The 27145-nt window shown below is 40.4% G+C and overlaps 1 protein-coding gene across 4 annotated transcripts in view; it reads left to right on the top strand.

Moving 5' to 3' along the window:
- Window positions 1-519: 519 nt before the first annotated feature.
- Window positions 520-27145, top strand: part of PLCL2 (phospholipase C like 2) — a 134711-nt gene continuing 108085 nt past the window's right edge. The window contains exons 1-2 of one of the 4 annotated variants that reach the window (XM_083577668.1): window positions 520-2107; window positions 13677-13735. The gene's annotated coding sequence lies outside the window, so the exon portion shown is untranslated. Of the gene's footprint in view, window positions 2108-12228; window positions 12315-13676; window positions 13736-27145 lie in introns of those variants that run through there. The other 3 variants (XM_083577669.1, XM_083577672.1, XM_083577671.1) reach the window with 3 other exon arrangements.

Below are 27145 nucleotides of genomic sequence, written 5' to 3'. Positions count from 1 at the left end.
TCACAATGCATTCCACCAACTTGGATGACTTTAAAGAGGATTAAAAACATGCATTGGGAATAATATTTATCTTTATCAATAGAACTAATTATGATGGCTATGTTCTTCCTCCACGGTTGGAGGCAGTAAGCCTATGAATATTAGTTGCTGGGAATTGCAAGTTGGGAGAGTGATCTTGCACTCAGGTCTTACTTGCAGGCTTCCTACCGGCATCTGGTTTGCCACTGGTGAGAACATGATGTTGGATTAAATGTGCCTTTGGCATGAGCTACCAGGGCTGTTCCTATGTTCTTACTAAGCAAATATGATTTTGTTTTTGTTTTTTGAAATGGCATTTACACACAGACACATATCTTTGAACATTATTGATTATGCATAGAAAAATATCAGTGAAGCTGTAAAGAAGTGTAGAAACCTAGCCCTGCAGATCAAGCTAAACACAGCAGTTAGCCTAGAGAGATGTATGTTAGATGAAGGAAAGACAGCTGGTAAGTGGTGAACCAAGCTACTCCAACAGGCAAAACTGATTTCTTCTGTGCAAGAGACAACCCCTGGTGCCAGTTCTGAGCAGGGACTGCCAGGTTGGGGTCTGAGTTAAGAATATACAGCACAAGCCTATGCATGTTAATTCAGAATAAAGTCCCACTGTGTTCAATGGGGCATAGTTCCCATAAATAGGAACAAAGCATGAAATGGCAACCTTTAAGAATCACACTGCCTTTCAGTTTATTTCCAAACACAGTGATTTTTGTCGTTCCTATTTTAATTTGTGGAATTTTCAAAGGACTGTTTCATCTAGAAGTGAACCAAGTCATATTACAAGTCATATTGCACGTCCAATGATTTTATTGCACAGGTAAGAAGTTTCTTGCTCTTCAGTCAGAAAATACTTTTCTCTATTATTATTTTTAAGAAAGGAATGGCACCGTATGGCCTGTAGAAAATATTGCTTGCTTTTAGGATAAATGATAATATGGGGAGGTATGACTTTTCTGTGATGGTCTTCCTAAATGGAGTTATGAAAATTAAGAAAGTTGTTTCCTAAGTAACTTGGTAGAAAGAACAGCAGGTGCCTCAATGTTCTAAGGAAACATCTGGATTCAAGAGGAACAATTACCATTCTAGGGCTAACATATGTCTGTATTTTCCCAGACATTACTGGGATTTCAACGGCAGAATTGATGTCTGGGGATAATTTCTGAAAGGCGGCGCATTGTCCTGGATCTTAGGTAGTCAATTGAAAAAATGTGGGGTGGGGTTTTTTTGCGTTTTTGTCTTTAAAAGTCTCAGCAACTTTTTGGGTGTCCTGGTTTTTACTTTTTGAAATATGGCAACCCTAAGTTAGGCTGTCAAGGAGCAGTGACATATCCTTCTTTGTGATATCATTAACATGGTTTAAAAGTCTGCTAGTCAGAGAGGTGTCAAGTGAGAACAGACGGAGATGAAGAGAGTCAGTCTAGGTTTGGCTGCTGTTTTGGGGAGAAGGAGGTGGGCTCTTATGCTTCCATGGACAGCTCACCCTTCTCATCTTCACCCCTTTCTGGAAGAGGTGCTTTGGTTCTTATGGAATTGTTAAAATGACTGTTGATAATAGTATTAATTAATCTCCAAATAAGAAACAGAATATATTTTATATTTAAAAAGCAAGTCATGGTCAAGTGAGAATGGTCCATGATAAATAATTAAGAATCTGAAGAGGTAAATAAGTAAAAGCTATACTTGTTTTAAGGAATGAATGGTTTGTTTTCATAAAGAAATTAAAACATTGGCTTATAATACCACTGTTTGGGGTTAATGGTTTATCTAAAGTTTGAGGAACTATCATTCAAAGTCTCAAAAGTACTTTTAAGTTTTGTTCATCACCTAATGGTCAATAAATTTTGAATTAAGGAATGTGTAAGCACATTTCCTCAGAGAAATTTCAGTCAAGCTCCATGGATGTTCGACTTTTATTTACCACTATCCCCACCAACAACAAAACCTAATTACTTGTGGCTATTAAAAGAAAAACATGAAGTCATTATCCTCACCAGTTTTTTACTAAGAAGAAAACGGCTCCTGCCTTCCACTGTTTTGACCAATGAGAGCAAAGGCACTGGAATAACAGGTAAGCACCAGGCATTTATTTTAAAGCTTTATTTGATAAATGTACTTTTATTTTATTAAGATTTAGTACAATTAAATAACTGCAAACAGATTAGGTTATCATTCTAGGGTATCAAAGTCTTCTACACTGATTTACCTACCGTATGTCCCATGTATCCTTAAGCCTTCTCAACATAACATTTTTTGCTAAGAAGTGGGATAGATTTTTCCCACGTTGACACTGCATACTGTTAGGTTAATTGAGAGTCCTAATCCATGACAATGATTGTGAATTTGGAATCAGGGTAATTGTGTTGTTATTACATATTAATAATTACTGTGAAGTGTATGTATGTTGGCAGATTACTGAACAATAACATCTAGGTTCCTTTTTTTTTATTTAACAGGATTTGTATAGTGCTTAATCATCTAAGGTTATTATGATCAGAGGCAGTGTTTGTTTTCAATCCATCATATTTTAATTCTGCCCATGAGTTCAGCAGCATGCATGATGTGACCTCAAGTCAGTAAACTTTATTACTGAGCCAAGATTTGAATATTTTAATATATAAGACGGCATAAAGCAAGGTGTTAGTGATGTGTTAAGGGAATAGAATATTATTTTTCACCAAGCTGGGGATCCCATCCTGTGTTGAAAATACTCCTTATTGACAACTTGGTGCTATTATTTCAGCCCCAATTAGGTGTGCCTAGTTTTGTATCATACACCGTTGTGTGTCATGTGTCATGTCATGTGTGTCAGCATGAGCATAAGCGCTTAAGCATGCCCCATTCCGCCCTGCCTCCATTCTGCCCCCTCCCATCCCTGTTCTGCCCTTTTAGTGACGTGTTTAGTGACACCTTCGGTCACCTCTGGGTTCACCGCTGTGCACATGCACACAATCATGCGTCATTCAGACATGTGTTAATCGGTCATTGCCTGTATATCTAAGGCAGGTGTGAGTACCAAAAGTGACCATCCAAGTTTCTCTGTTTGGTCCTTGAAACTTTCCCAAGGCCACACACCTTTACTAACTGTGCCGTATACCCTCACTGAGTGTGTCTGGCTGGCTCGAATGTGTCCTAAACTGTGATAATGCCTTTTGCTTGCCTGGATGGAGGTTGGAGAGTTGTGGGTGGGGGTATGTAAAAAATCTGACTTTTGTGTGGCTGGAATGAAGCGTGTTGTGCAAAGGTAAAAGTCACATCCGTTGGTTGGTCACTTTTGCTAGAAGGCTGCCCATATGAGACTGCAGCTCTTTGGTCTGAAAATGATACCTCGCCAAAGGGCTAGCCAATTCTAAAGCTGCCGACAGCAGAAATGAATTGACTGCGTAGGATCAGACTATAGTTTTCTTCGCCAACAAGGTAGGGAGATAGAAAAGAGATCATATGTAATGTTTGTATAGATGAGGGAATTTCAGCAAGTATAACTTGACAGAAAATGCCTATGGGTACTTTGATACTATGCATTACATATATAGTTTTTACATCTTCTGTCTTGAAAAACTCAGTTATATTTTGTATCATAAAATATTATCTTTAAGAAACCTGTGCTATATATTCTGTCCCACTGAACAACTTGGAGTCAAATAATTTTAAAGTTGGAAGGCACCCCAAAAGTCATCTAGCCCAACCTCCTGCAATATAGGAATCTTGCCCACTGCCATCCCTGGGTGGGTTCGAACCACCAAGCTTCTGGTTAACAGCCAGGTGCACAGACCACAGGTTAAATGTTACAGCCTACATGAGAATACATTGACTAAATTATGTAATATACATTATTTTGCTCATATCAAATGCTCATATAAGTAACACAGCTTCTAAACACAGCTAGGAAGGCAATAGAATTACCTTTTCTTTTTAAAAATTAAGCCTGTTCTTTAATTTTTAGTGATTAGGCAATGGTGGGCATTCCATTTCATCCTATGCTTTGCTTCCTTCTTAGCATTTCAAACCCTTCCAAACAAGAAACAAGAGTTAGCCCAACAAGAAAATGTAAACATTACATAGAAACTATTTGTGATCATTCAGAACAGCAGTAATTAATGATAATGCAATCATTCTGGCATGGGCAAATAAAATAAACATTTGTGTGGCAGAAAATCATTGTCTCTATTTGTACTCAAATGAATACAGCCAAACTTCATTATTAGTTTGGAATTCAACTATTTCCCTTTGAAATTCTTGTGTTGGAAAGACTTCCACTGTTCTATCTTTGGATCAGCATTGTCTATGTTGGCTGCTTCTCTCATGCTGTTCTTTGTTCAACCTACAGATTTGTAAATGGATTTTAACAAAAATACCATAAACTACAGGGTTCTGTTCTCCAAAGTAAACTGAGTCTGCAAAGGCTGCTTATTATGCCACTACTCTGGGATGTGGAGCAGCACAATAACATTAAATAACTGCCTGTGGAATGTGTAACTTCCAGAGGACTCCTATCAATCTTTTTCTTTTTTTGCACTTTGTGCAACAGGAATGTTCTAATGTCTACTATAGCTACAATGCTATTTACGCATAATTACTTTAGAGGAAGTCCCATTGAACTCAGCAGATGAGGCTGCATGTCTGGTTTAAAGAGAATGACAGGGGGACAAAGAAATGCCTAGGTTCATGGACTTAACACAAATCCAGAAAAATGTCATTGAATATCAGTTCCACATTAAAAACCATTTTTGAAACTCCCATCTAGTTCAAAAGCTGCACAAGGTCTGGTGATTTAAAAAAGCAGGGGAAGTATGAAAGGTACTAAGTCTCATTAAATGAAATTCACAGGTTTTGGAGCCTGACAATTGTTTGGTATTTCCATAACTCATATAACAGACGAAAGACCTGCAAGGTGCAAGGAATGACAAAAGAGGACAAAATGAGCAGCAGGTATAAAAATGAGCAGCATAGGAAGTTAATAAGATGTTGAAAAAAGGAAGGAACTTGGTTATGTGTAATATTTATTTATTTATTTTTAAAGGAGGAATTTTAACAGTTGCCATTTCAGGAGATGATTGTTTTGGATTAATAGGCAGAATAATTGTTGCAGTATACATGGCTAAATAATAATATTATAATATGGTAATATCTTTTCAAATTTTCTGATCCAAATACATGGGTTTACTGTATATTTATGATAACCTTTTAAGACTTTTATCCTTTAAAATCCAATGACATGAACATACAAACTTTAACAACATTTTAAATATATAAGCTTTTGTTTGTGTTCTTACATTCCAGCCCAATAAAATTCTGCACTCATAGCTTTCTCTGATTGCAGTGTTCTAAGCACACAGATAGACTCTGGAACCAGCACACTTCCGCCACATGGAGCTGTTATGGAGAGAAACATTCAGTTCCAATATCTTAGATTTCTGTTGGAGCCACGTGTCCACACCTCTCTAGGCATACTGCATGAATTTATTTATTACGAGTACTTTTAGTCCACCTTTTATCATATGAGGCCAGGGTGGGGTACAATATAGTTGAAACAACAAAAATGTTTCTATACAGTTAAAAGACCAGGGAAAAACATAACAAAACATTAACTCCCATACATATTTTTTTTAAAAACCCTACTCATTGACTCCTTAATTGCAGCAGCATATTGACACTAGTACTGTATCTAACAGTCATGCAGGCAAGGTAGGCCTTGACTTAGTGTCAAAATGATCAGTGCCAGTCACATTTCCAAGCAGAGGCCATCCCATGATTTATTGCATGAAACACTTGTAACATCTGAGAAACGGGGGGGGGGGGGAGGTGTCTAAGAACCTTTGCATCTCCATAATTTTCTTCCTCTGTTGGCAAGAGTCAAAGGCTGTGAGAGACAGCAGCAGCAGCAGCCCAATGAGGGAAGCAGGTGCTTGGGCCTCCATTTCTTGGTTGGGATTATTTCCCAGGAGCATATTTGAGGACTGGGACAAGTATCTTCTTCTTATTTATTTATTTTAAAAAATTACCGCCCTTCAGGCCCATGCAGAGATTGACTGAGGCCTGGAGCAGGAGTCTTACTATAATAAAGTTATAACAGACACCCGAAGAATTACATTTGCTTTGTTAGTAAGTTTATAACCTCAATGGAGGAGACTATGAGGATTGGTTTTGGCAAGAATGTTGGATTGCGTTGTTATACATGGATTATGCTCTTCACAACTTATTTGTATGGAAAATAGCTACAGCATGGTATTTGGGGGGGGGCAGAATCAAGTTGTATTGAATTACAAGTTGACCAATTAACTGTTTTAATTTATGAAAAACTAAGGTATATCTCATTTCACCACAAGATGGTGTGTGATATCAGCATTGCTAGGATATGGATAAAAATATGTTGCTTATCCAGCTGGTCTATGAAAGCTGGTGTACTAAAAAGCGATATATTAACTGTTCTATAATGCTCTCTCTCTCATTGGCCTGCCTAAGTGAAGAGTCAAATCTCAGTTTCCCTATCATGTCAAAAGGATATACTGTTAAAGGCTGCAATCTACATTTGAAAAGGACCAGTTTTCTCTTGATAGCATTCTCCTCTTCTCTTTACACTGTGCATGTAACTTCTTATTTGTGAATTCGTCTCTAAATGAGAGAAGAATCAGTTTGGGTAATAAACAATAGACGACAAGCTGTGTGCAAACATCAAGAGTGCAAACAAGCAACCTTCTAGACCTAGAATAACTGATAAGATTGTGACTAGTGTTGATCTTAATCCTGTGTGATCTTTTAGCCCAGCAGCCGATGTGCCTGAGAATTAAAATGCATTACCTTGTTCATTACAAAAGGATAGTTAGTTGAATTGCCTTCTTACAACCACCTGTAATGCCCGTTACTTCTTTTATGTAGTTTTGAAATGCAAAACCTACCCAAAGAAACTACTTTTTCAAACCAGATTTTATTTGTATGTGACTGACAATAAATTTGCTATTCCAGTTTGATGAAGAGTGCCATAGCAAAGTTTATGCAAAAATAGTACTTAGTAAATATATAGTGTTATCCATTAGTGCTCAAAGCCTTTCATTTTACAAAGATCATAATGCAAACCCATCCAGTTTTGGATATGTCATTGTTAGTGTCCTAATACTATTATGTAAAAAGTGAATTTTGGGTGTTACAAGAAGGAGTATTAAAGGCTTACCACAAGCCAGGATGAAGCCAAGCTGAAGTCAGGCAGTATTCTGTATGTGTCTAAATTACATAAATTAATACAAATTTATTTGTTTAATTGTGAAATATTTTTTACTAGTTTTTTAAATGTACATCTATCTGTCCATCTCCTTGCCAGATGTACATCCTGCAGGTGTGAGCTTTGAGAATTGGGCAATGTATACTTTTACTGTAACTTTAAATCAAACTAGACCTTTGGCTATTTTTGTTGCTAAAAACAAAACAAAAATAAGATGCTTCTTTTAGTCTTGCTTTAAAGCTTAATAACAGACTTCCATTATGTAAATTCTCATAATGTGAATTCTAATCTCCTACTTACATTGATGAAAAATGATGCAATTAGGACTTAATTAAGAACTTGTGCTTATTTTTTATATTGTTTTTAATAGTGTGTTAGAGTGTTTTTTTTAAAGAGCAAAAAAGTAAAACAATTAACAACAGCTTAAGAAAACCAACCTTAAGGGAGAAAATACATCTATAGTTGATTTAAGCAAAGTCAATAAGCTAAACCTCAAGCCAAAGACAGGTAAAATAATTCAGTGCAAAGTGTTAAGTACAACAAAGAATCTGGTGGCACCTTAAACAATAACAAAAGTTTTATGGCGTATGCTTTTCTTGACCATACTGCAGTTTATCCAATTCATGGTTATCTTGGGTTGTAGGTGTAAGCCACCTTTCATTGTACTGTAATTGAGAGTACATTGAGTGAAAGAATGACATTATCCTTATTGCGATGAGATAAATGAAGAGCTGCCATATAATATAGTTCTGCTGCGGTGAGGCTAGAGGGTCTGCGCCCTTTACAAGGCCTTTACCATCTGGCCTAGGGGGCAGGGCCTGGACTCACTGGAACAAACCTTGGGGCATTGCTGGGGGGGTGTGTGGTTCTGCTATTGTTTCCTTTCTTCAACTGTCTAATGTATTTTAAAAGGTGGACAAGTAGTTTTTAATCTATGGGGTTTAAAATTTGGGGTGTTTTGTTTGTTTTGGGGTGGTTTTAAAGTTTAAATGGGGTTGTGTGTTAGTTTAATTTGTGTGCCATTGTAAATTATGCTTCTTTTATTATTTTCTAGTAGGTTTATGGGTTTGTTTTGTTGTTTTTATAAGAAAACTTGTTTTGGGATAGGTTTTGGGCTGCCCCCAGAGTGGGCCCTAACCAATAGGATGGCTGGGACAGGTTCTACAGAGGGTGGGATATATTGGGACACCCAATCTCTGTTATCATGGTCAGGAGGAGGAGTTACGCTACAATCAGACCACGTCATTACCGAGGAGACAGGTTTAGTTGTTGTTTGAAAACTATCCCTTCCTCCGGGTATCCTTACCAGAAGGGTACTGGAATCAAAAAGGGTGACCCACATGATCTTAAGATGCTGCTGCGCAATGCCAGGTCAATGATCCACAAGACCACTGCCATCCATGACTTGATCGTGGATGGAGGAATTGATCTGGCATGTGTAACAGAAACTTGGTTGGACATGGCAGATGGGCTTGTTCTTGACACTGCTTGTCCACCAGATTTCTCTTACATACAGCAACCCAGGTCATGTGGGCGGAGGGGGTGGTTGCAGTGATTTTAGGAAGTCATTAGCTTGCACCAGGTGTCTTATTGGGAAGACCCAGTTTTCTGAGTGCATGTTCTGGAAGTTGGGCAATAGGGGCAGTACAGGATTCCTAAAGGAGTACCAACATCCCCACTCCACCAAGGATTCCTTGTCTGAGCTGCTTCAGGTTGTGGCGGATGTTCTGGAGACACCTAGTTTGGTTGTCCTAGGGATTTTAACATCCATGGCAACACAACCTTACAAGAGGCTGCTCGGGACTTCGTGGAAAGCATGACCTCCATGGGGCTGTCCCTGAATCAGTTTGGCCCAACCCATAGCCGGGGACATGCCTTAGACCTGGTGTTCACCTCTGTGGACGTGGGTGATCTGACACTAATTAAATATGAAACAAAAGAAGTGCCATGGTCGGATCACTTCCTGGTGCAACTAGACTTCTCCATGACCATTCCCCTCTGCAGGGAGGTGGGACTCATTAATTGTTGTTTAGTCGAGTCCGACTCTTTGTGACCCCGTGGACCAGAGCACGCCAGGCACTCCTGTCTTCCACTACACTCTGCAGTTTGGGGATAGGGACTGATTAATAGACTGTCACACAGTTTCTGTGTTGCTGTTGTTGACTTCTCTTTTCTCCAAGCAGCCTCTAATATTTTATTCCTTTTATGGACAGGGCTCTCCCTTTGGCATTTGAACTGAAAATTGTTGTCCTTCTAACTGCATAAATGGCAATCTTGGATCCTCCTTTTCTCCTATGCCCTGCTAAGTTTCCAATAGTAATTTGTACAGCAGATGGCAGTAATTCTTCTCTCTCTCTCTCTCTCCAATGTAAAGTGTTTAAGGGCAAAAGATGAATAAACAATAAACTGCATGCCAAACCTTTGTGAAAAAATGAGAGTGAAAAAAGGGAATTAATTGTTGCTGATGAACACATTGAAGTCCACACTCATTGAATTGGCTATGTGATTCAGGGATAGCCAACAAATCTTTTATAACCTTTAAACTATGCATTATCAATACATGCATGATTTGATCTCTGCCCAAATTAATAGTGTGTTCAAGAACTTTTGTTTTCAGTGACCTGGTTGATCTTGAAGCTAGAACTCCACCATTAATAAGAATAAAAACTGTCTCTCTTGTAGGGTAATTAAAGGCAGATGCATTTAATTATAGTGGATGGTGCAATAATGAATACAGAATACTTATTTCCTAGTCAACTTGAATTTAAATATACACATTTTAAACTACTATGTGGTTTTACTCAAAGAATGGTTATAAGGCACTGATGTATGTGTGGGGAGTTCCCAGTTGCCTTTTTCTTGAAACATATGAGAAGTTATTCATTCTTCTTGCATTATTATTCTAGCATGGCAATGGTGCCCCATCTTTCCATTGGAAGATAATTTTTCAATTTCATTTTAAACTAAATGAAATTTAGTTTAGTTGTCCTCTTTATGTCTGGATGGATTTTTTTTGCCACCAAACATAACTGCTTAAAATTTACTAAATGCCTTGTGTCCATTGTCACTAGTTTATTTCCATTTAATTTCAGCAGCAGTGAAACAAATGTAGCAACAGATCTTCAAAGCATTCTATAACACCTGGTGGCCCAGAATGCATTTCTGGAGCAATGCAAGGAGGACACCCACATACTGTAGTTCCTCCTACACTGCTAAACCTAAGAAGGGGCCTCGACTTTCATTGGAAGAGCAGGGGTGCTTCCAGATTACCTTTTGGAACATTCCATTCTGTTTTTTTTAAATAATATTTATTGAAGTTTCCAAAATACAGAAAGAGAAGAAAAGAAATTATGAAGATACATTCAGAACCTTATTTTCAAACATCCACTTTCTGGGACTCCCCCCTTCCCCCACCCCTACCGTATTCCCCTTTCATATTGTTGTTTCCACAAGTTCTATTTCTGATTTAAAGCACAATTTATATACCCCATTGTTCAAATTTAAATTTATACAAACCTTATGCAACACCCTTGATAAAAAAAAAAAGCAAAAGATCTCTCCCCATAGCCCACCCCCTTTTCTTTCCACAATGTCCCCCTTTTTTCCCATTAAAGTAAAAGCACACAGAATAAAAGTATAAAAAAATAAAAAATATATTAGAAAAAAGAAAACCAATTCAGAAAATAGTTGCAAGCCTTTGGATTCTAATTCTCCCTCCCCTTCCCCGGTTTAATTTCCCTTATCCTCCAATCTATGTTTCCAGCCTGGAAATCTTAAGTCCATCAATCCCATTTTTCCCCCAACTCCTTGCAGAGTTATTTCCCATTTTTAGGATTACTTTTTTTAAAAATTAATTCCTAAATCTTTAAAAATGTCAAATTATAAAATTCCCCCCATTGTTCTTTCAAGGTTATAGTCCAGCTTCCTCTTGTTCCGCTGCTAAAACTTTCTTATTCAGAAGTTTAGTAACTCTACATGGGTTGTTGTTATTCAGGAACAGAAACTTGCGTTCAGTCCCTTCCTTCTTCAGTAAGGTATTCTGTTGTCTCCTTTTAGTCTAAACACCCTGTAGACGAGATTCAGTTTCAGTTTTGCAGCTTTCCCAGGAGATAACCAGTTCTGTGAAATTCCGAAGTGTTGTATTTTTCCCGGCTTACGCCCATCTTTGTAATGTCCCGAAGCTCCTCTAGGGGGGTTGTTGTAACTTTGTTTCCAAAAATCCGATTGTTCTCCGTATTTTCGCCATTTTGTATTCAAGTCTTAACAAATTATATCAAGTTGTAACAAATTTGACCAGCAAGGTCCTTGTAATAAAATCCTCTTTAAAATTCCGACTTTGACAGCTACTTTGACAGCTGTCAAAATCACCGGCTCTTTTCACCAGGCTCACTCCTCAATCGCCCCGGTTCCCAGGGAGGGGGGTGCATTTTCCTTCTCCTTCAATTCTTCCTCCAGCACAATTCTTGTACTTTCCCATCATGGAATTCTTGATTTTAGCAAAGATACCGTTCTTTTTGGGCCTTGGCTTCCCAATCCTTGTTTTAAAATGTCTACAATAGGGAGGGGGACTGACTTCCTTTTTAGATCCCCCCCCGCTCGTCTCAAATCCCAAAAATTTTTCTTCTTTTAAACCCGATTTCCAATTTACTCACGGGTTGTTGTTAAAAGTCCAAATTCTCAATGGAAGAAGTCAGCGCTCTCCGCCGGATGGCATGCGGCTTCGCTCGGCAGGGATGGCAGAGGACTCAAAGCACCACGCTTCTCCCCGGCACCCGATCCGTAGCCTTTAAAAAGGCTCCTTCACGAGTCGGGAGGGCGCTAGCGGTGCTAGCCGAGTCTCCAAGTCCACGGCCCCCGTGGCCGTGGTTTCTAAGGGTCCCCGCATCGCCGGTGCGGTAAAACCCAGCCCCTGCCGAGCCGGCTCCCTCCGGAGCTCGGAGGGAGTCCGCCATTCGGCGATGGCGCCAACCCGGAAGTGGAACATTCCATTCTGATTTGTTGCAGTAGATCAGACAACATTGGCTGTTTACTGAGCGTTAATATTGATTCACTTGCTGTGAAGGTAGGCTATGTTGCATAACTGCAAGCATTAACCTAAAATTTCCAGTGTATTTTCTTCTCACTTGCCTTACTGCAAAAAGTCTGATCTTTTGGGGAAGCAGGTTTGTTGCACAAGATCTCCCAGTAAGCTTTAATTACACAACCTGAACTTGCTGTGTGTGCCCTGGTTGAAGCCTCCAGAGGGGTGCCATTGAGGTTCCCAGCCTCTGTGTGTATACAAATGTGAAGGGTATGCGTGCCAAACTGGCTCTTTGACCCAGGTGAAACAAAGCCTGGTTTTCCCCCTGCAGCCTGGAAGTCCTCTAAGCTTTTATTTTGGCAGAGGAAACTTTCAAAATAATAGTTTTCATCAGCAGGCTTCACCCCATCCATATCACTCTTCACTGGATAACAGGCTGCAATTCTAGGCACACTTAGCTTGAATAGTGCAGGTTACTTCTGAATTAACATGCCTCGGCTTTGGACATACCTGGAAGTGCCACAAACATCCTCTTTCCATGCATCCTCTTTCCATGCTTATGAGTAATGTATGGAGTACTGCTTTTATATCTGTCCTCTAGAGAGATGTCCAAACTCTACTACATCTAACTCATGCATTTCCTACAGAAGAGATGTGAAAGTTGCTGTTCCCAATGTTGGGAAAGCACATGGTTTCCACGCAAAATGTTTCTAGGTTCAATCCCTGGTGCCTGCAGGTTGGGCATGGGAAAGACTCCTGCCTGAAACTCTGGGAATGTCGCTGCTAGTCAGTATTAACAATTCTGAGCTAGATGGTTCAACGATCTGACTTGGTTTAAGGCAGCTTCCTATGTTACTATGTTTCTTGTAAGTGTTAAAAGAGGCGGCACTTGTAGATGACCAGTTAAGCCGCCTGGATTACTCAGTAGAACCTGCCCCACTTAGTCTGATAGCTGACCTTTTTGTGTAATCTTTGAATTAAGGCATTTGTCAGGAGACAAGCAAAATAATACCATCCAGTAATGTACATCTCTCTCTCTCTCTTTCACTCTCTCTCCTCTGGATTAACTATAAGTGTCTGTCTTAATGTGAAATATTAAATAGAGCATTCAGTAGTCAGTGCCTTGTAACCATCTAGGAAACATTTCTTTATTTAATTCATAGAGTCATGATATATATTACAGTAAACTGATGCAGCAGTGTTCAGCGGGGGCGGGGGGGAGAAAAAAGAAAACGATTTCTATGTTGTTTTTCAAAATATGCCATGTATGTTAAATACTGACATCTCCAAGAAAAATACTTCAAAACATACTTTCAATAATTCCTTGAGGTTTAATAATCATTTGATTTTGAAGTGTAGCTATGTATCAGCATTAACAATAAACATACACTTGTGCTTTTTTAGATCAAAGAGAGCTTGTAAGACATGAGAATTGGAGGCAATTGCTGTCATCCTAACTTCAGGTATGTCTATGCTCACTTTTAAGTTAGAAGTTGTTAGACGACAGTAGAAGCACAGCAAAATGTACACACAAGTCCCGTATCTGAACCAAGACTCAGACATAACGAGTTTCTCGAGAAGATAGTATTCTAACTTTAGAAAGAATTGGTAGGATCCTAGACTGTGTTGTTGGCATCTGTCTTGGGAGGTAATAGATTGCATCTCTGGGGGTGAAGTGAAATCACTGGAGAATCACAGCGCCTGCTGTGGCTGCAGAGACCAGTAACTCATAACTTCTGCCTCCAGCATTGTTTTTGCTGCATTACTAGCACCGAACTGACCTCTCCAGGGCACAAGCCTGGGTAGTGTGTATGGAGCTTCTGGGCTGCCCAAACGCCAAGATCCCCTTCTCAGCCTCATTGATGTCCAAATGAAAACAGAGCAATACATTTGGCACCAGCTTGGCTGCAGGAGTTGCTGGAAGGAGGTATACAAGATGCCATCCAAACACGTTAGGGGCTCTGTTCCAGATTTGTTTAGGGTTTACTCCTTAGCCTTTTCTTCACCTTGGGGTTTACTTCTTGCACATGAGTACAGCTGTAAGGCAGCTGAAGTTTAGGATCAGAGTTTTCCTTCTTCTAAATAGGCTACCTTGATGAGCCCCACCTGTCCCTCATTTCCCTCTGCAGCATATGCGGTAACCACAGGGATGGACTTTGGCTTCTGCTAACTGCTTTCTTGACTATTATACTAACCTACTGGTCTCGTCTGCTCAATCTGCTGGAGCCTGTCTTAGCATGCAGAGGAAGTCCATAGCTCACCAAGGGCTTGAGACCCATTGGCTACCCTCACCTGGTTTAACCGGCCAGTCAAAGCCATTTACTGGAGTGTGGCCACTGTCACATGCTGACATCTTCTAGGAACCACAGTCATAGCTGAGTGCAGAGTAGGGTGTACAAACTACCCCAGAAGAAGCACGATGTGTCCCCCACCAGGTGTGTGACCCACCAGAGATACTACCTCTCCCCAACACCCATACACCTTAGATCAGGCATTGGCAAACCTGACCCTCCAGATGTTTTGGGACACAACTCCCATCATCCCTGACCACTGGTCCTGTTAGCCAGGGATGATGGGAGTTGTAGCCCCAAAACATCTGGAGGACTGAGTTTGCCTATGCCCACCTTAGATTATATACCACTTAATTCTATAATGTGTGATACAGGAGTAACTTTGATACTATAATGTTCAAATTTCTAGGAACGGAGTATGCCCAGTTTTTGAGTACTATTTTTTGAATAATTCAAACATACACTAATAAACAACTTAAATTTTTCATAGTGCCTTTATGAGAACATACTTGCATTGTCAGCTTGAAAAAATGCCTTTTATATTTTAACCCACACACATTATTTTACAAGGTTGTAAAATAGCGTGTGTGGGCTAAAATATAAAAGGCATTTTTATATAAAAGATGCAACCCTATGCCAACTTATTATATGAAACACATGTCCTTTCCATGTGGGCTGCTTGTTCTGTGTCTTCTTACAGCATTAAACTGATGGTATGTTCAGAAGGCAACCAAAGTATTAGAATTGTTGGGAGCATTTGTGTTTCCTAGTGCACGTATACAACCTTGACAACTATTGTCTGAAGCAGAGAAAGGTGTGCACAGGAAAGATGTAATTTGGCATGGTTGACAGATGTATTGTTTGATATCCATTACCAAACTGTATGTAAAGTGCTCAGTAATTAAGACCTTTATCTCTATCACTGAAAACTGAGTAGAAATATTTATTGTCATTACTTTTTAAGAACAGCTTTGCATAAACAACGACCACTGCTTAAAATACAGGAGGTCCTCAGGATCATTCCACTAGCTAGGATGAATGCAGCTTATAACACTGCATTGGGCATTCTAAAATGCAGTTTTGACAGAGAAGTTGCAACCAGGTAGCAGGCATCTTCCCATGGCTAGCAGAAATAGCTGAAGTAGGCTAATGCACTTCATTTGCCTGATTTACACAGGTTACAGAATCTAGATTTTTGTGATGCAGAATTTAGGTTACCTTCATTCAGTATGTGTGTATGTGCACAAGTATCCAGATCTTACAAGTGTCCTGTTAACCTAAAATGCTATGCATGTTTAGGCTGAAATTTAGGCTTTCAGCATCTTTTCCCCTCTGCAAGTGTGTGGAACCTACTAGGGTGGCCCACTCTTGAAGGCTGATGGATCCAGTTTACTTCAAGGCAGCTCTGGGTGATTTTCTAGCTGATATGCATGACACTCTATTAAAGTTCTGGCTGATTTGTGGGAAATGTGAATGGGCCAAGTCGTTGACAATTGCCAATGAGTGCCCTCCTCTGTTTTGTAGAGCCTGCTTGGTTTCTTGATATACATCAGAGCTTAGGACAGTGAAAACTCCAGATGAATACAGTTGAACACTATTGAATGCTCATTATCAAGCCTACTCGGTGGCGGCAAAGTCAGCAAAGAAGGAATACTTTGCTTCCTCTGTTGCATCCTCACAGTGCCATCCAGCTGTGCCATCTAATCAACATATAGATTTAAAAGTGCCAAAACATTTATCTAGTTCTTCACTACCATTGTGCTATCTTCTTATATTCAGTGTAATTTTATCCCAGTAGCATATAAAAATATTAAATGGTGAAGAGCAGATTTAGGATAGAACCCTGCATAGCCCCAATTCATATATTCTCACTGGTCTATTCGCACACAAGTCTATTAATGCATTGGAAGCCTTTCTGGTTTTCAAAACATACAACCAAACACAAATCTAAGAAAGTACCACTGGCAGTTATACCCTACCTACTGGTTGAAATAAGATTTATTCTGGGCTGAACACATGTATTTGGTGAGAATTGTTATTTAAAATGTTATTCCAAAATTTACTCAGAATAAATTATGGAGATTTACTTTGAATTAATCCATCTACATACAATGGGACCTATGCCTAAGGTGTTGTGCATAGGATGGTAACCTTATAGATTAATCCTAACCATGTCTGCTCATAAGTCTTACTGAATTTAATAGCGCTTACTCTCAGGTAAGTAGGAGTAAGACGGCAGCCTTAGCTCTGATTGTTGAAGCATCCTCTGAGCATGCAAGCAGAACAATAGACAGGTTTGTGCATGTGCAGGTTTATAAATTTGCTGACTCTAGTGTCAAGCAGTAACTTATACAGTGGTACCTCGGGTTAAAACTTAATTTGTTCTGGAGGTCCGTTCTTAACCTGAAACTGTTCTTAACCTGAGGTACCACTTTAGCTAATGGGGCCTCCCACTGCCGCTGTGCCACCACCGCACAATTTCTGTTCTCATCCTGATGTAAAGTTCTTAACCCAAGGTACTATTTCTGGGTTAGCGGTGTCTGTAACCTGAAGCATCTGTAACCCAAGGTACCACTGTATGTGCAAGTCTGCCATCATGTATTAGTCACCATTGTCAAGTCAAATAATATTTTTCTGTAGTTCATAGTTCACACATTGGCTGAAAGATAGCAAGTGATAAATATGTATGTATGCATGTATGAATGAGCCTTGTGTCATAGTGAGCCACAGAACATATTCCCCATTGCATCTACCAAACACTAATACCAGGTTAAAATTGAATCTATCATTTTTTCTCATAATAGCCCCACCATCTGTTTGCTTGCAAACTAGTTCTCTTAGTATTTATCTTTGCATTGTTTTGCTACATACAGCACCACACTTTGCTGAATGATTACAAATATGATGATTAAGGATGATATTGAACAGAAATAAGAAAATATGTGTTTGATTGATATGAATATCTATTAATATTACACAATTCTATCTATAATAAACATACAGGATTGCAAGTTATCCAAATGTATAGCTGTATTTAACTTTGTATTGTTTTTATACAACAATACATTTTTTTAAATGCTAGGGGCTGCCAGTATATGAATCTATTTCTTTGCAAGGACAGAGCACTGGAGACTCATGACATTTTTATTTTGCTACAGTGGATTTATTTTTATTTACAAACAGACATTGAGCATATGGGAGCAGGCAAGCACCCAGACAGCTTGCAGTGGTCTGTAAAGCAGTATCAGTTCCCTCAAAAAACAAACAACCCGCCCCCCCCCGCCTCACCTTTGTGCTCTTCTTCCCCAATCTCTGACTCATTCATTCAGATAGCTGTAAAACTCAGATTTCTTTCATTGGCTGCATCTCTACTCCTCACCCCATCGTACAACATGAGTCTTACTGATTTAGTAGCCCTCATTCATCATCAATGCACGGTAAATAAATGTTTTCTTGCCATCAAATTCCCATTGCATCTTACGCTGGCTCTTTTTTCCTTTTTGATGATTAACTTTTGTTTCCACCATACCAGTCAGTATCAAAAGGTTTATTTTAGAAGCAAATTTGAATTTTCCACAGCTGGTGACTTATTGTTTGTTTTATAAAGGGCATGTACTCTTATTACTTTTCCTTGGGGCCATATATTCCTTTTGTATGACTGTAAGTTAAGTTTTTTGTTTTATGAAAAAGGCAGTTCAACCAGTTTCCCATTGATGAGGTGAATTTCCCGTTGCATTTGAACTTTAGTTTTGAAAAGCAATTGAATGAGACAAATGTCATTAGGGTTGGAGTTCATCCCCAAAGCAGAGATTAAACTGGACATCATTGGAAGCGTATGAAAAAAATATTATGTGGACTCTTACAAAAACATCCTGCAGTTTCATCATTATAATCACTGCCAAACAATACACCGGACCTACTTGTAATTAATCCTTCTGCACAACAATTTCTAATTTTTCAAAAATTGTCTATAAATCTGTGGCAATCTAGTTCTGGTGCATAGTATAAACAGGTACCAGGTAAAGTAAGGCTTATAGGAATGAATTTTATATTTTATCTCTGCACTGTGTAAAGAAGTACTTTATTTTATCTGTCCCGAATTTCACAACATTCAGCTTCATTGAATGTCCCCAAGTTCTAATATTATGTAAGAGGGATAATAATATTTCTCTAGCCACATTCTCCACAGCATGCATAATTTCATACACCTCTATAATGTCTCCTTTTACATGCCGTTTATCTAAACTAAAAAGGCCGAAATGTTGTAACCTTTCCTCATACAGGAGTTGCTCCATCCACTTAATCATTTTGGTGTGGCCCTTTCCTGAACCTCTGCAATATAGTTTTTGAAATGAAGTGACCAGAACTGTATACACGATTTCAGAAACAGTTGCACCACCATTGTGATGTTGGCAATTTTATTTTCATCCTCTTTCCTATTGATCTGTAGTATGGCATTTGCCTTTTTCACAACTGCTGAGTGCTAGGTCAACATCTTCATCAAGCTATCCACTACAACCTCAAGATCTCATTTCTGATCAGTCCCCACCAGTTCAGACCTCATTAGTATATATGTGTAATTAAGTAGGGTTTTTGCTCTAATTAGCATCACTTTGCACTTGCTTACATTGAATTGCATTTGCCATTTTACTGCTCAGTTCTTCAGAGATCCTTTGGGAGCTCTTCACAATCCATTTTGGTTTTAACCATCATGAACAATTGGTATCATCAGCAAACTCGGTTACCTCACTGCTTACTCCTAACTCTAGTTAATTCATGAACATGTTAAAAAGCACAGGTCCCGATAACAATCTTTGGGGACTGTCTCCATTTTCTACATCCCTCCATTGGGAGAATGGTCTATTATTCCTTCTGTGTTCTCGCTGTTTCTTAACCAGTTACAGATCTAAAAGAGGTGATATGTCTTGAGGCTGTCTTCCTCCCTTAGCTAGGAACAGTGCTTTTTTTCTTTAATAATGCTTAGGGGTACTCTCATTTTCCTACACATATTGAAATACTGCCCCTCAATGAGGCCAAACTTAGATTCACAAAATGTTTAGCAGTATGCGTACCCCTGCACCCCCCCCCCGAAAAAAGCGCTGGTTATAAGCAAGAATTTTAACTCCCAGGTCTTTAACATTATTGCCACCAAGGCTTTTTTCTCCTCGTACTTTATATTAGGCTGCTAAAATGAAGAAGAAGCGTTTGGATTTGATATCCCGCTTTATCACTACCCTAAGGAGTCTCAAAGCAGCTAACAGTCTTCTTTGCCTTCCTCCCCCACAACAAACACTCTGTGAGGTGAGTGAGGCTGAGAGACTTCAGAGAAGTGTGACTGGCCCAAGGTCACCCAGCAGCTGCATGTGGAGGAGCAGAGACACAAACCTGGTTCACCAGATTATGAGTCTACCGCTCTTAACCACTACACCACACTTTCCCTTGCAGGGATGCACTTTCCCAGGCATGGATTTCAGTGTAGAAAGAAACCTGTACTGATATTGAATACAAATTCTTCAGCTCTGCTCTTGCTCAAGATTTTAATTTTAATCATGTGTCCTCCCCCCCCCCCCATGGGCAGTCATTTCCTTCCCCCTCAGCTCATGGAGTTTATAGAGTTTTAGGGTGGTGTTTTCTTTATAAAGGTGATCTCACTAATCCAACGTCTGCCCTACATAATTCAAGCTACCACATGGAGTTCACCTTGCTGAGAGGCACTCTTTCTTTCTACCTGGTTAACTAACCCCAGGTGCATCCATTTTTCTAGCTGAAAGCTCTGCGAGATCTGTTTTCTAATGCTGGGCTCCAGCTCAGCACAGTTTTCTTTCCAATTCCTGTTTTGGACTGTTCAAATCAACCAGAGGCCTCTTTCAGTTCCTTACTAGCTGCCCTGACCTTGGGCCCTGTAACACAGCCAGAGCCAGCAAGCAGCAGACAGGCTTTTTTTACTCCATCAAAAGAAATTCTCCTTGAAAAACTGCACAAGGAGTCGCCCCCTTTTTTGAGCAGGTGCCCCTCTCAGGGGCTAGCAAGGGAAGAAATGAAGCAGTTGCTGCCTCTACTAGCATGATCTAAAACTCATTTAACCCCCAGCCTTGCTGCCTTCTCTTATATCAGTGCATTCCCCCACATGGAGTTTCAGATTACTGGGTTCCTCAAAATAGATTCATAAGCGGAAATAGTAACTAAAGAGCTAAACCCCCTCGTTGAAATGGTTTCTATTTTAAGCAGAATGTTAAGAGACTCCTTCCCCATAAAACATGCCAGTCTTCAGCTACTGTGATGAAAACAAAAAACCATTTCCTGGAATTTAACTCTTCAGCTCCCCCACGACTGTTACCGGTCTTTAACATGTATTACTGATCCATTGCCAATAGCACACTGAGGGCTGCAAAATAAGGGGCTGAACTCATTGGACCAACTCAGCTTGCTGTTCTGTTCTATGCAACTGGCTCTGATGACAGAATAATTGGTCTCGAGAGGATCACTTCAGTGTCAGAATGATACAGTGGATGGTGTTGGGTATCTTTCAGGGCTCTTAACATTTTATCCTTTCTGCAGCTGGATGCATGAAGGAAAAAGGTCATGGGATGGGGAAAATGAGTAATTGCCAGGCTGTTTCTGCAGTAAGTTCAAGGTTGTTGTTTTAATCTGCTTTCATACCATCCGTGTTTACAAGTTCACCTGTTGTGTAGAGCAGGGATGTGTGGGAGAAAATAGATCAAGATCTACTGGTGTAGCCATGAGTGATGTGCAGTACACAGCAAGTGTTTCTGGCTCCTCCTTACTTGATGGTAGTGACAACAAAAATTTCCTATCCAAATTGGGAAGCTGAAATGGAGAAAATTCATGAGAAGTGGACTTTAATGTGAAAATACTCTGTGTTCAATTCATTTATGGTACCAACAACAAATTCCTAGGCTCAGAGACACTGTATTCTTTAATTCTAACTGCATGTCTTTTGTCCATGGCTCTAGTAGATCTTGGCGTTATAGAAAAAAACCCACAAATTTGATCTGAAAAGCTTGAAGTCTTCCCTCTCCTGAAGTAATGCGCAAATGATGTCATCCACCAGATTTGACAACTCTGTTTTCTTGATTCCTAAAAGTGATGCGGGTGGTGCTGTGGTCTAAACCACTGAGCCTCTTGGGGTTGCCTGTCAGTGGTTCAAATCCGTGTGATGGGGTGAGCTCCCGTTGCTCTTTCCCAGTTCCTACTAGCCTAGCAGTTTGAAAGTATGTCAGTGCAAATAGATAAATAGGTACAGTACTGCTGTGGTGGGAAGGTAAATGACGTTTCTGTGTGCTCTGGTTTCCGTCACGGTGTTCCGTTGTGCCAGAAGTGGTTTAGTCATGCTGGCCATAAGACCCAGAATACTGTCTGTGGACAAACACCGGCTCTCTTGGCCTAAAAGCGATATGAGCATCGCACCCCATAGTCGCCTTTGACTGGACTTAACTGTCCAGGGGTCCTTTTATCTTTACTTTTACCTTTCTTGATTAAAAAAAAAAAGATCTGTGTAGTTGACATTATATAGCATGCATGTAAGAAGTATAAAGTTTTAATACTTTAAACATTCAGATTGGGACAGATTTTATGTCACTTTGAGCAACAGGTTGCCGTTAGCTCTGTGTGAATGTGCTTTCTTACTATGTACAGTGCGTTATAGGCATGAAGTGTGCTCAGACTAGAGTGCATTGTGAGTGTGAGCGTGTTATGTTTATAGCATATTTGTAGCTCTGGACTTACGACATCATTTATGAGCTCATTACTTTGATCTCCAGCTAATTTAGAAGGTTTGCCACTGATCTTTATGACCTTTATTTGTGCAGTGATTCTGATTCCATTTGCCATAAAAGGTATGGACATAATCCAAAGGAGGCTGCTGAGGTTGCCTCCAGGTCACATAAGCAAGAGTTTTAGATACCACCATTGCAGATATGAGTAGAGCAGGACTGTGTCCATTACCTGAGCAGAACTGAGCAGTAGAGCATGTCTGTATCGGTTAACTCAGCCTTTGGATGAGGATGTTGAGAAAACAAAATTTAGCATCAGAGGAAGGAGTCTCTGCTCAAGAGTCTATCCCATGCAATTAAGTGCTTGATTTGGCCAGGAAGTGTGTCTGAAGTAGCAATTTAAGTGGACCATGTTGCTGGGCATCTGTAAGCTACACTCAACACAGCACTCCTACATGAGGTAAAGTATAGAAGAAGACATTGCAGGGTTGTTGTATACTACTGTCTCAGCCCAACCTACAGTGGTGGGGATAAACACAGTAGATAACCCTGCAGGGTTGTTGCAAACCCAACTTCTCTTAACTTCAGCCCAACCTGCAATAAATAGGGTCCAATACCTCTGGACAACATGGCAGGGTTCTTGCAAGCCTTTATGAACTATACTGCATGTGATGGGATGATGAGCTGCTTGTGCGTGAAGTTCCTAGTCCCTCAGTGTTTGGCTAAGTCCACAAACCACTGTCTGTAACGGAGCTCCTTAAGCATGGCTCCGTCAGTCGCTGGCAGAATCCGACAGTGGGCGTTTACGGAATTTCTTCCAGCATAAAAGCTCCTTAACGGAAACACGCCTTCTGGACTCTCTGCGTGACAGTTTCCGGCGAGGAGTGGGTGTCCCTATAGGAGGTCCTGAAACCTCCCCACTGTTCTCGCTGGAATTGTCTCTGAGCCATCCTTCCGACTCACTTTCCCTTGGAGCTCTTTCTCTCCCCCTGCTGGTTCCCTCCTCCGCTGATAAGTCTCTCCCAACCTCTGGGAGCCCTTGCACCACCGGTTCTTCCGATGACAGTTCCCTGACACTGCAGGACCATCATAAACTACTTCTAAGCAGCTTCCAAGTCTATCCAAGCAACAGCCCCTTCCAACCTGCTACTTGAGGACAGTTAGCTGCGTTGTCTGGAATTTGGATTAGCAATATTTATTTAGTATGATTTAAAATGAAAACAGAGTTAGAAAAAGTTGGAAGCCTCAGGGGGAGAGGGAGTTGGGCACAAGGGTGTCCACCTCCAGCTGCATTAAAATATTGGGTTTCTCCATTGATATGTGTGGGTGGCTCTCATTTCTGTCCCTTGGAACGTAGTTATTCAGTATGAACCAGGAAGTGACATCCAGGCAATGGTTCCCCCTAGTGTGTGTGTGTGTGTCCTCCTGTTTCACCTTCTAAATTCTATCGTTCCCTCATATTCAGTTGTCAGTTTTCTCTCTCTCAGTGCTTCACACACAGCATATATTTAAAGCACATTACTTACCCCAGAGTATCCTAGGAAATAGCTTACCCCTCACAGAGGTACGATTTCCAGTACACTTAACAAACGGCAGTTCCAAGGATTCTTTGGGGGAAGTCATTTGACTCAAGTTGATATGGGAGTTGGGGGGTAGTTATTTACCCCCAGTACTCTCTGGGAGGGAAGATGTGGAAATAGAGGGCCCCACCAGCAAGATTGTTGCTCAAGCAATGAATAGTAGGTGGGAAGGAACTGCCACCGCCACTACCATCGCCATGAAGAAAAGGAAGAACAGTGCAGATAGGAGGATGTGGGAACAATGGAAGAGGTTACATAGTGTTATTTGCCCCAGCCCTACACCCCCTAGACATAGGGCTGTATAAGCATGAACATGGCAAGACTCTAACAGGTACTAAACAATTCGATTCACATGTATATGAACACAGGAAGCTGCCTTATACCTAATCGGACCATTGGTCTATCTAGCACAGTATTGCCTACACTGACTGGCAGTTGCTCTTCAGGATTTCAGCCCCACCTAGAATGCCAGGGATTGAAGCTGATATCTTCTGAATGCCAGGTTTGGAACTGAGATTTTCTTCATGCAAAGCCAATGCACAACCACTGAGCTATGATCCTTCCCCAATAGCCTCTGCACTTTTAACCTCTTTAGGATTTACTTGGGGTGGTTGAGAGATTGTAGTTCTACTGTCCAATGATAAAAGATCCCGCATGGAACACTAGATCAGTTTCATGAACAATTCCCATGCCCAGTTTGCATATTTCAGCAGAAAGCAAGCAAATTAAAGAGCTAGGCAGAAGCAAATTCCCATGATGAGGTTTATTTTTCAAAACTATAATTTGAGATAGGAATCTGCATTCCACTTAATCTTACATCTCAGAATGTGGGTACTTGATATGTTAGGTTTGTATATGTCACATCTCTGCTTTAAATAATAATTTAAGAGGGGTGCTGCAGAATAGTGAAACAAAGCTGTTTTTATCTAATCTTAAAGAATGCAGAAACATAGACTCCCCCTTCACATTGCACACTGCCCTCTGAAATTAGGAATTGTCTTTCTGTGGGATGTATCAAGTTAACACAATTGGTGGCAACAGTGAGTAATGCACCTGATGTCTATCATTGGCATGGTAATCAACATTTCCATTATGCTGAAACATAAGTTATTTACTGGATAGCTGTTACTATGTCCCCCCATCTTCTAAAAGTTCCTTGTCATGACCCCGCAGTCCTGATCAAGCCTAGAATTATCATTTCTATGTGACCTGTATTTTGTCTAAAGAGGGATGTTCATGTTACCAGTGCAGTGAATTTGCCCCCCCTTTCACAGCTGACCCCCCCAACAGCTGTTCACATCAGCAGGGCATCAGTTCATTTCTGTTGTATACACACCAGGGGTCATAGACGGGGATGTATTTACCCTATGCAAAGGTGTTCACACCTTGGCTAGACATGAATTAGGAAAGGCTTAAGGACTCTAATCAGTGGGAGGCTGGGTTGAGAAACAATACATCAGACAGTAGTATAACACAGTACAGGTGGCATGTATTTTGGATAACGTGAACACAGATTATAAATGCATCACTGGGAACAGTGTGTGTTCAGTATACAGTATACAGGTTGGTTGATTGATTAAATAATAAATAATGTAGGTTATTGTAATGTTGGCCACACAGATGCTGGAAACAATGTACCTAGGCCTCCATTCAAAAGTTAGTTCAGTTCTTGGCCAGTCAACCCCCTCTATCCTTTCCTAGAGTTTGACATACTTCTGACTCAAAACATCAAGATTTGATATTCTGTGAGAAGAAAAATTAGGAAAAGCCATATTCAGTGACTTCCAGTCCAATGGCTTCATTTCCAACACAGTCAAGAGACAAAGCAATGCCTTGACACAGCCTTGGTAAAAGAAAAAGCAAGGCACTTGTTCTCAACACTGTACACAACAGTGACCAATGTGGGTACAAAAACCACATTTCATTTGGTGAATTTATCTCCCTGTGGGCTTTCTCACTCCCAGTTAATTCTTGCATTCTCCCCTTTCCCTGCTATTACACTGAAATAATGTAAAGTGGCATTCATCAGTAAGCTAAGCTTCCCAGCCAAATGGAATGGGTGTGATTTGGCCAGAATCCTGCATGTGCTTTGCTTTATTTGCTCCTAATGTTTGTTTTTTCATTTTGATCGTACTGATTTTCTATAAATGAGTTTGCAGGGTCCAAAGGGCATAGAATGGAAGAAACAAATCATAAAATAAAGATTAAAGACCCAGCGGCATCATGGGGCATAGGCAGCTGTTGATTTCGAAACATTACGTCCTTGTCACTGCTCTTCCCCCCATTGGTGGCAACACAGCTGCTTCTTGCCCCTCCATTGGTGGTGCTGTAACATCCTCCTCTCTATCCAGAACATCATTTAAGATGTAAAGGGTTGCTTTATATACAGCTTGATGTTGGTTGATATCAGGTTGGCCGCACTGCTATGGTCTCCAGAAGACTGCGCACACACCCAGCTCCCCCATTAAAAGAAACTAGAGTTGACAAAGCCTCCCCTCATCTGAAAACTGTTGCCTGTCTAGCTCCAGTTCATAGGTGGAGAGAGTCAGGGCTCCTGCTCTGAGGATGCTCCCTAGGGGGACCACATGCAAACAAGGATGAGATTTCAGTATCCCTAATAGACAGATGGTGCTGTCTGCACTGGTTAAAAGTCCCTCTTCTGTGCAACTATCAACCCCTAGCCTGGCTGCAATATTGGGAGCCAAATTGGGAAGTAAAGGACAGAGTGGCAAGGTAAGGTAAGGGAAGGTTCAGCTGCCTTCAGCCATGGGCACCTTTTGCTCGGAAATTTAGATTTCCCGTATCTCTCATCTGCTATGTGAATGGTTCAGAAATGCTAGCTTCTTCAGGTGAACATCTCCAGCAAGGGGCCTTTTACATCTGTAGTAGATTTTTTAGAACTCTATAAAATTGGGTGTTAAGCAGGTAGGCATGCTTTGGGGAAAGCAGCCTTGTGGGTCAAATGAAGAAGCCTGACATGTCAAATCTGGCCAACGGACCAGAGGTTCCCCACCTGTAATAGTGAAAGAGCAAATAAGACATGCCTGAAAACTTCCTAACTGCAGTAGAAAGGCTGGAGAAATTCTCTGCTTATGGCAGGTTCTAACTGGCTCTATGAATGAATTTCTACCCTGCCATGTATTCAGGTATTTCCAGGAGAGGCAGACTACTCTACCCCACCTTCTTATCATTTTCCATATCAAACCTTTTAGTGCTCCTACTGGTGACTCATATAGTCAGTGGCTTTTATTAGAATGTACCTGAGAGCT

This window comes from Podarcis filfolensis (assembly GCF_964270895.1).
Source record: "Podarcis filfolensis genome assembly, chromosome: 12".
NCBI lineage: Eukaryota > Metazoa > Chordata > Lepidosauria > Squamata > Lacertidae > Podarcis > Podarcis filfolensis.
Note: the sequence above shows the minus strand (reverse complement) of the source record. Positions and strands in the feature narration are given on the sequence as shown.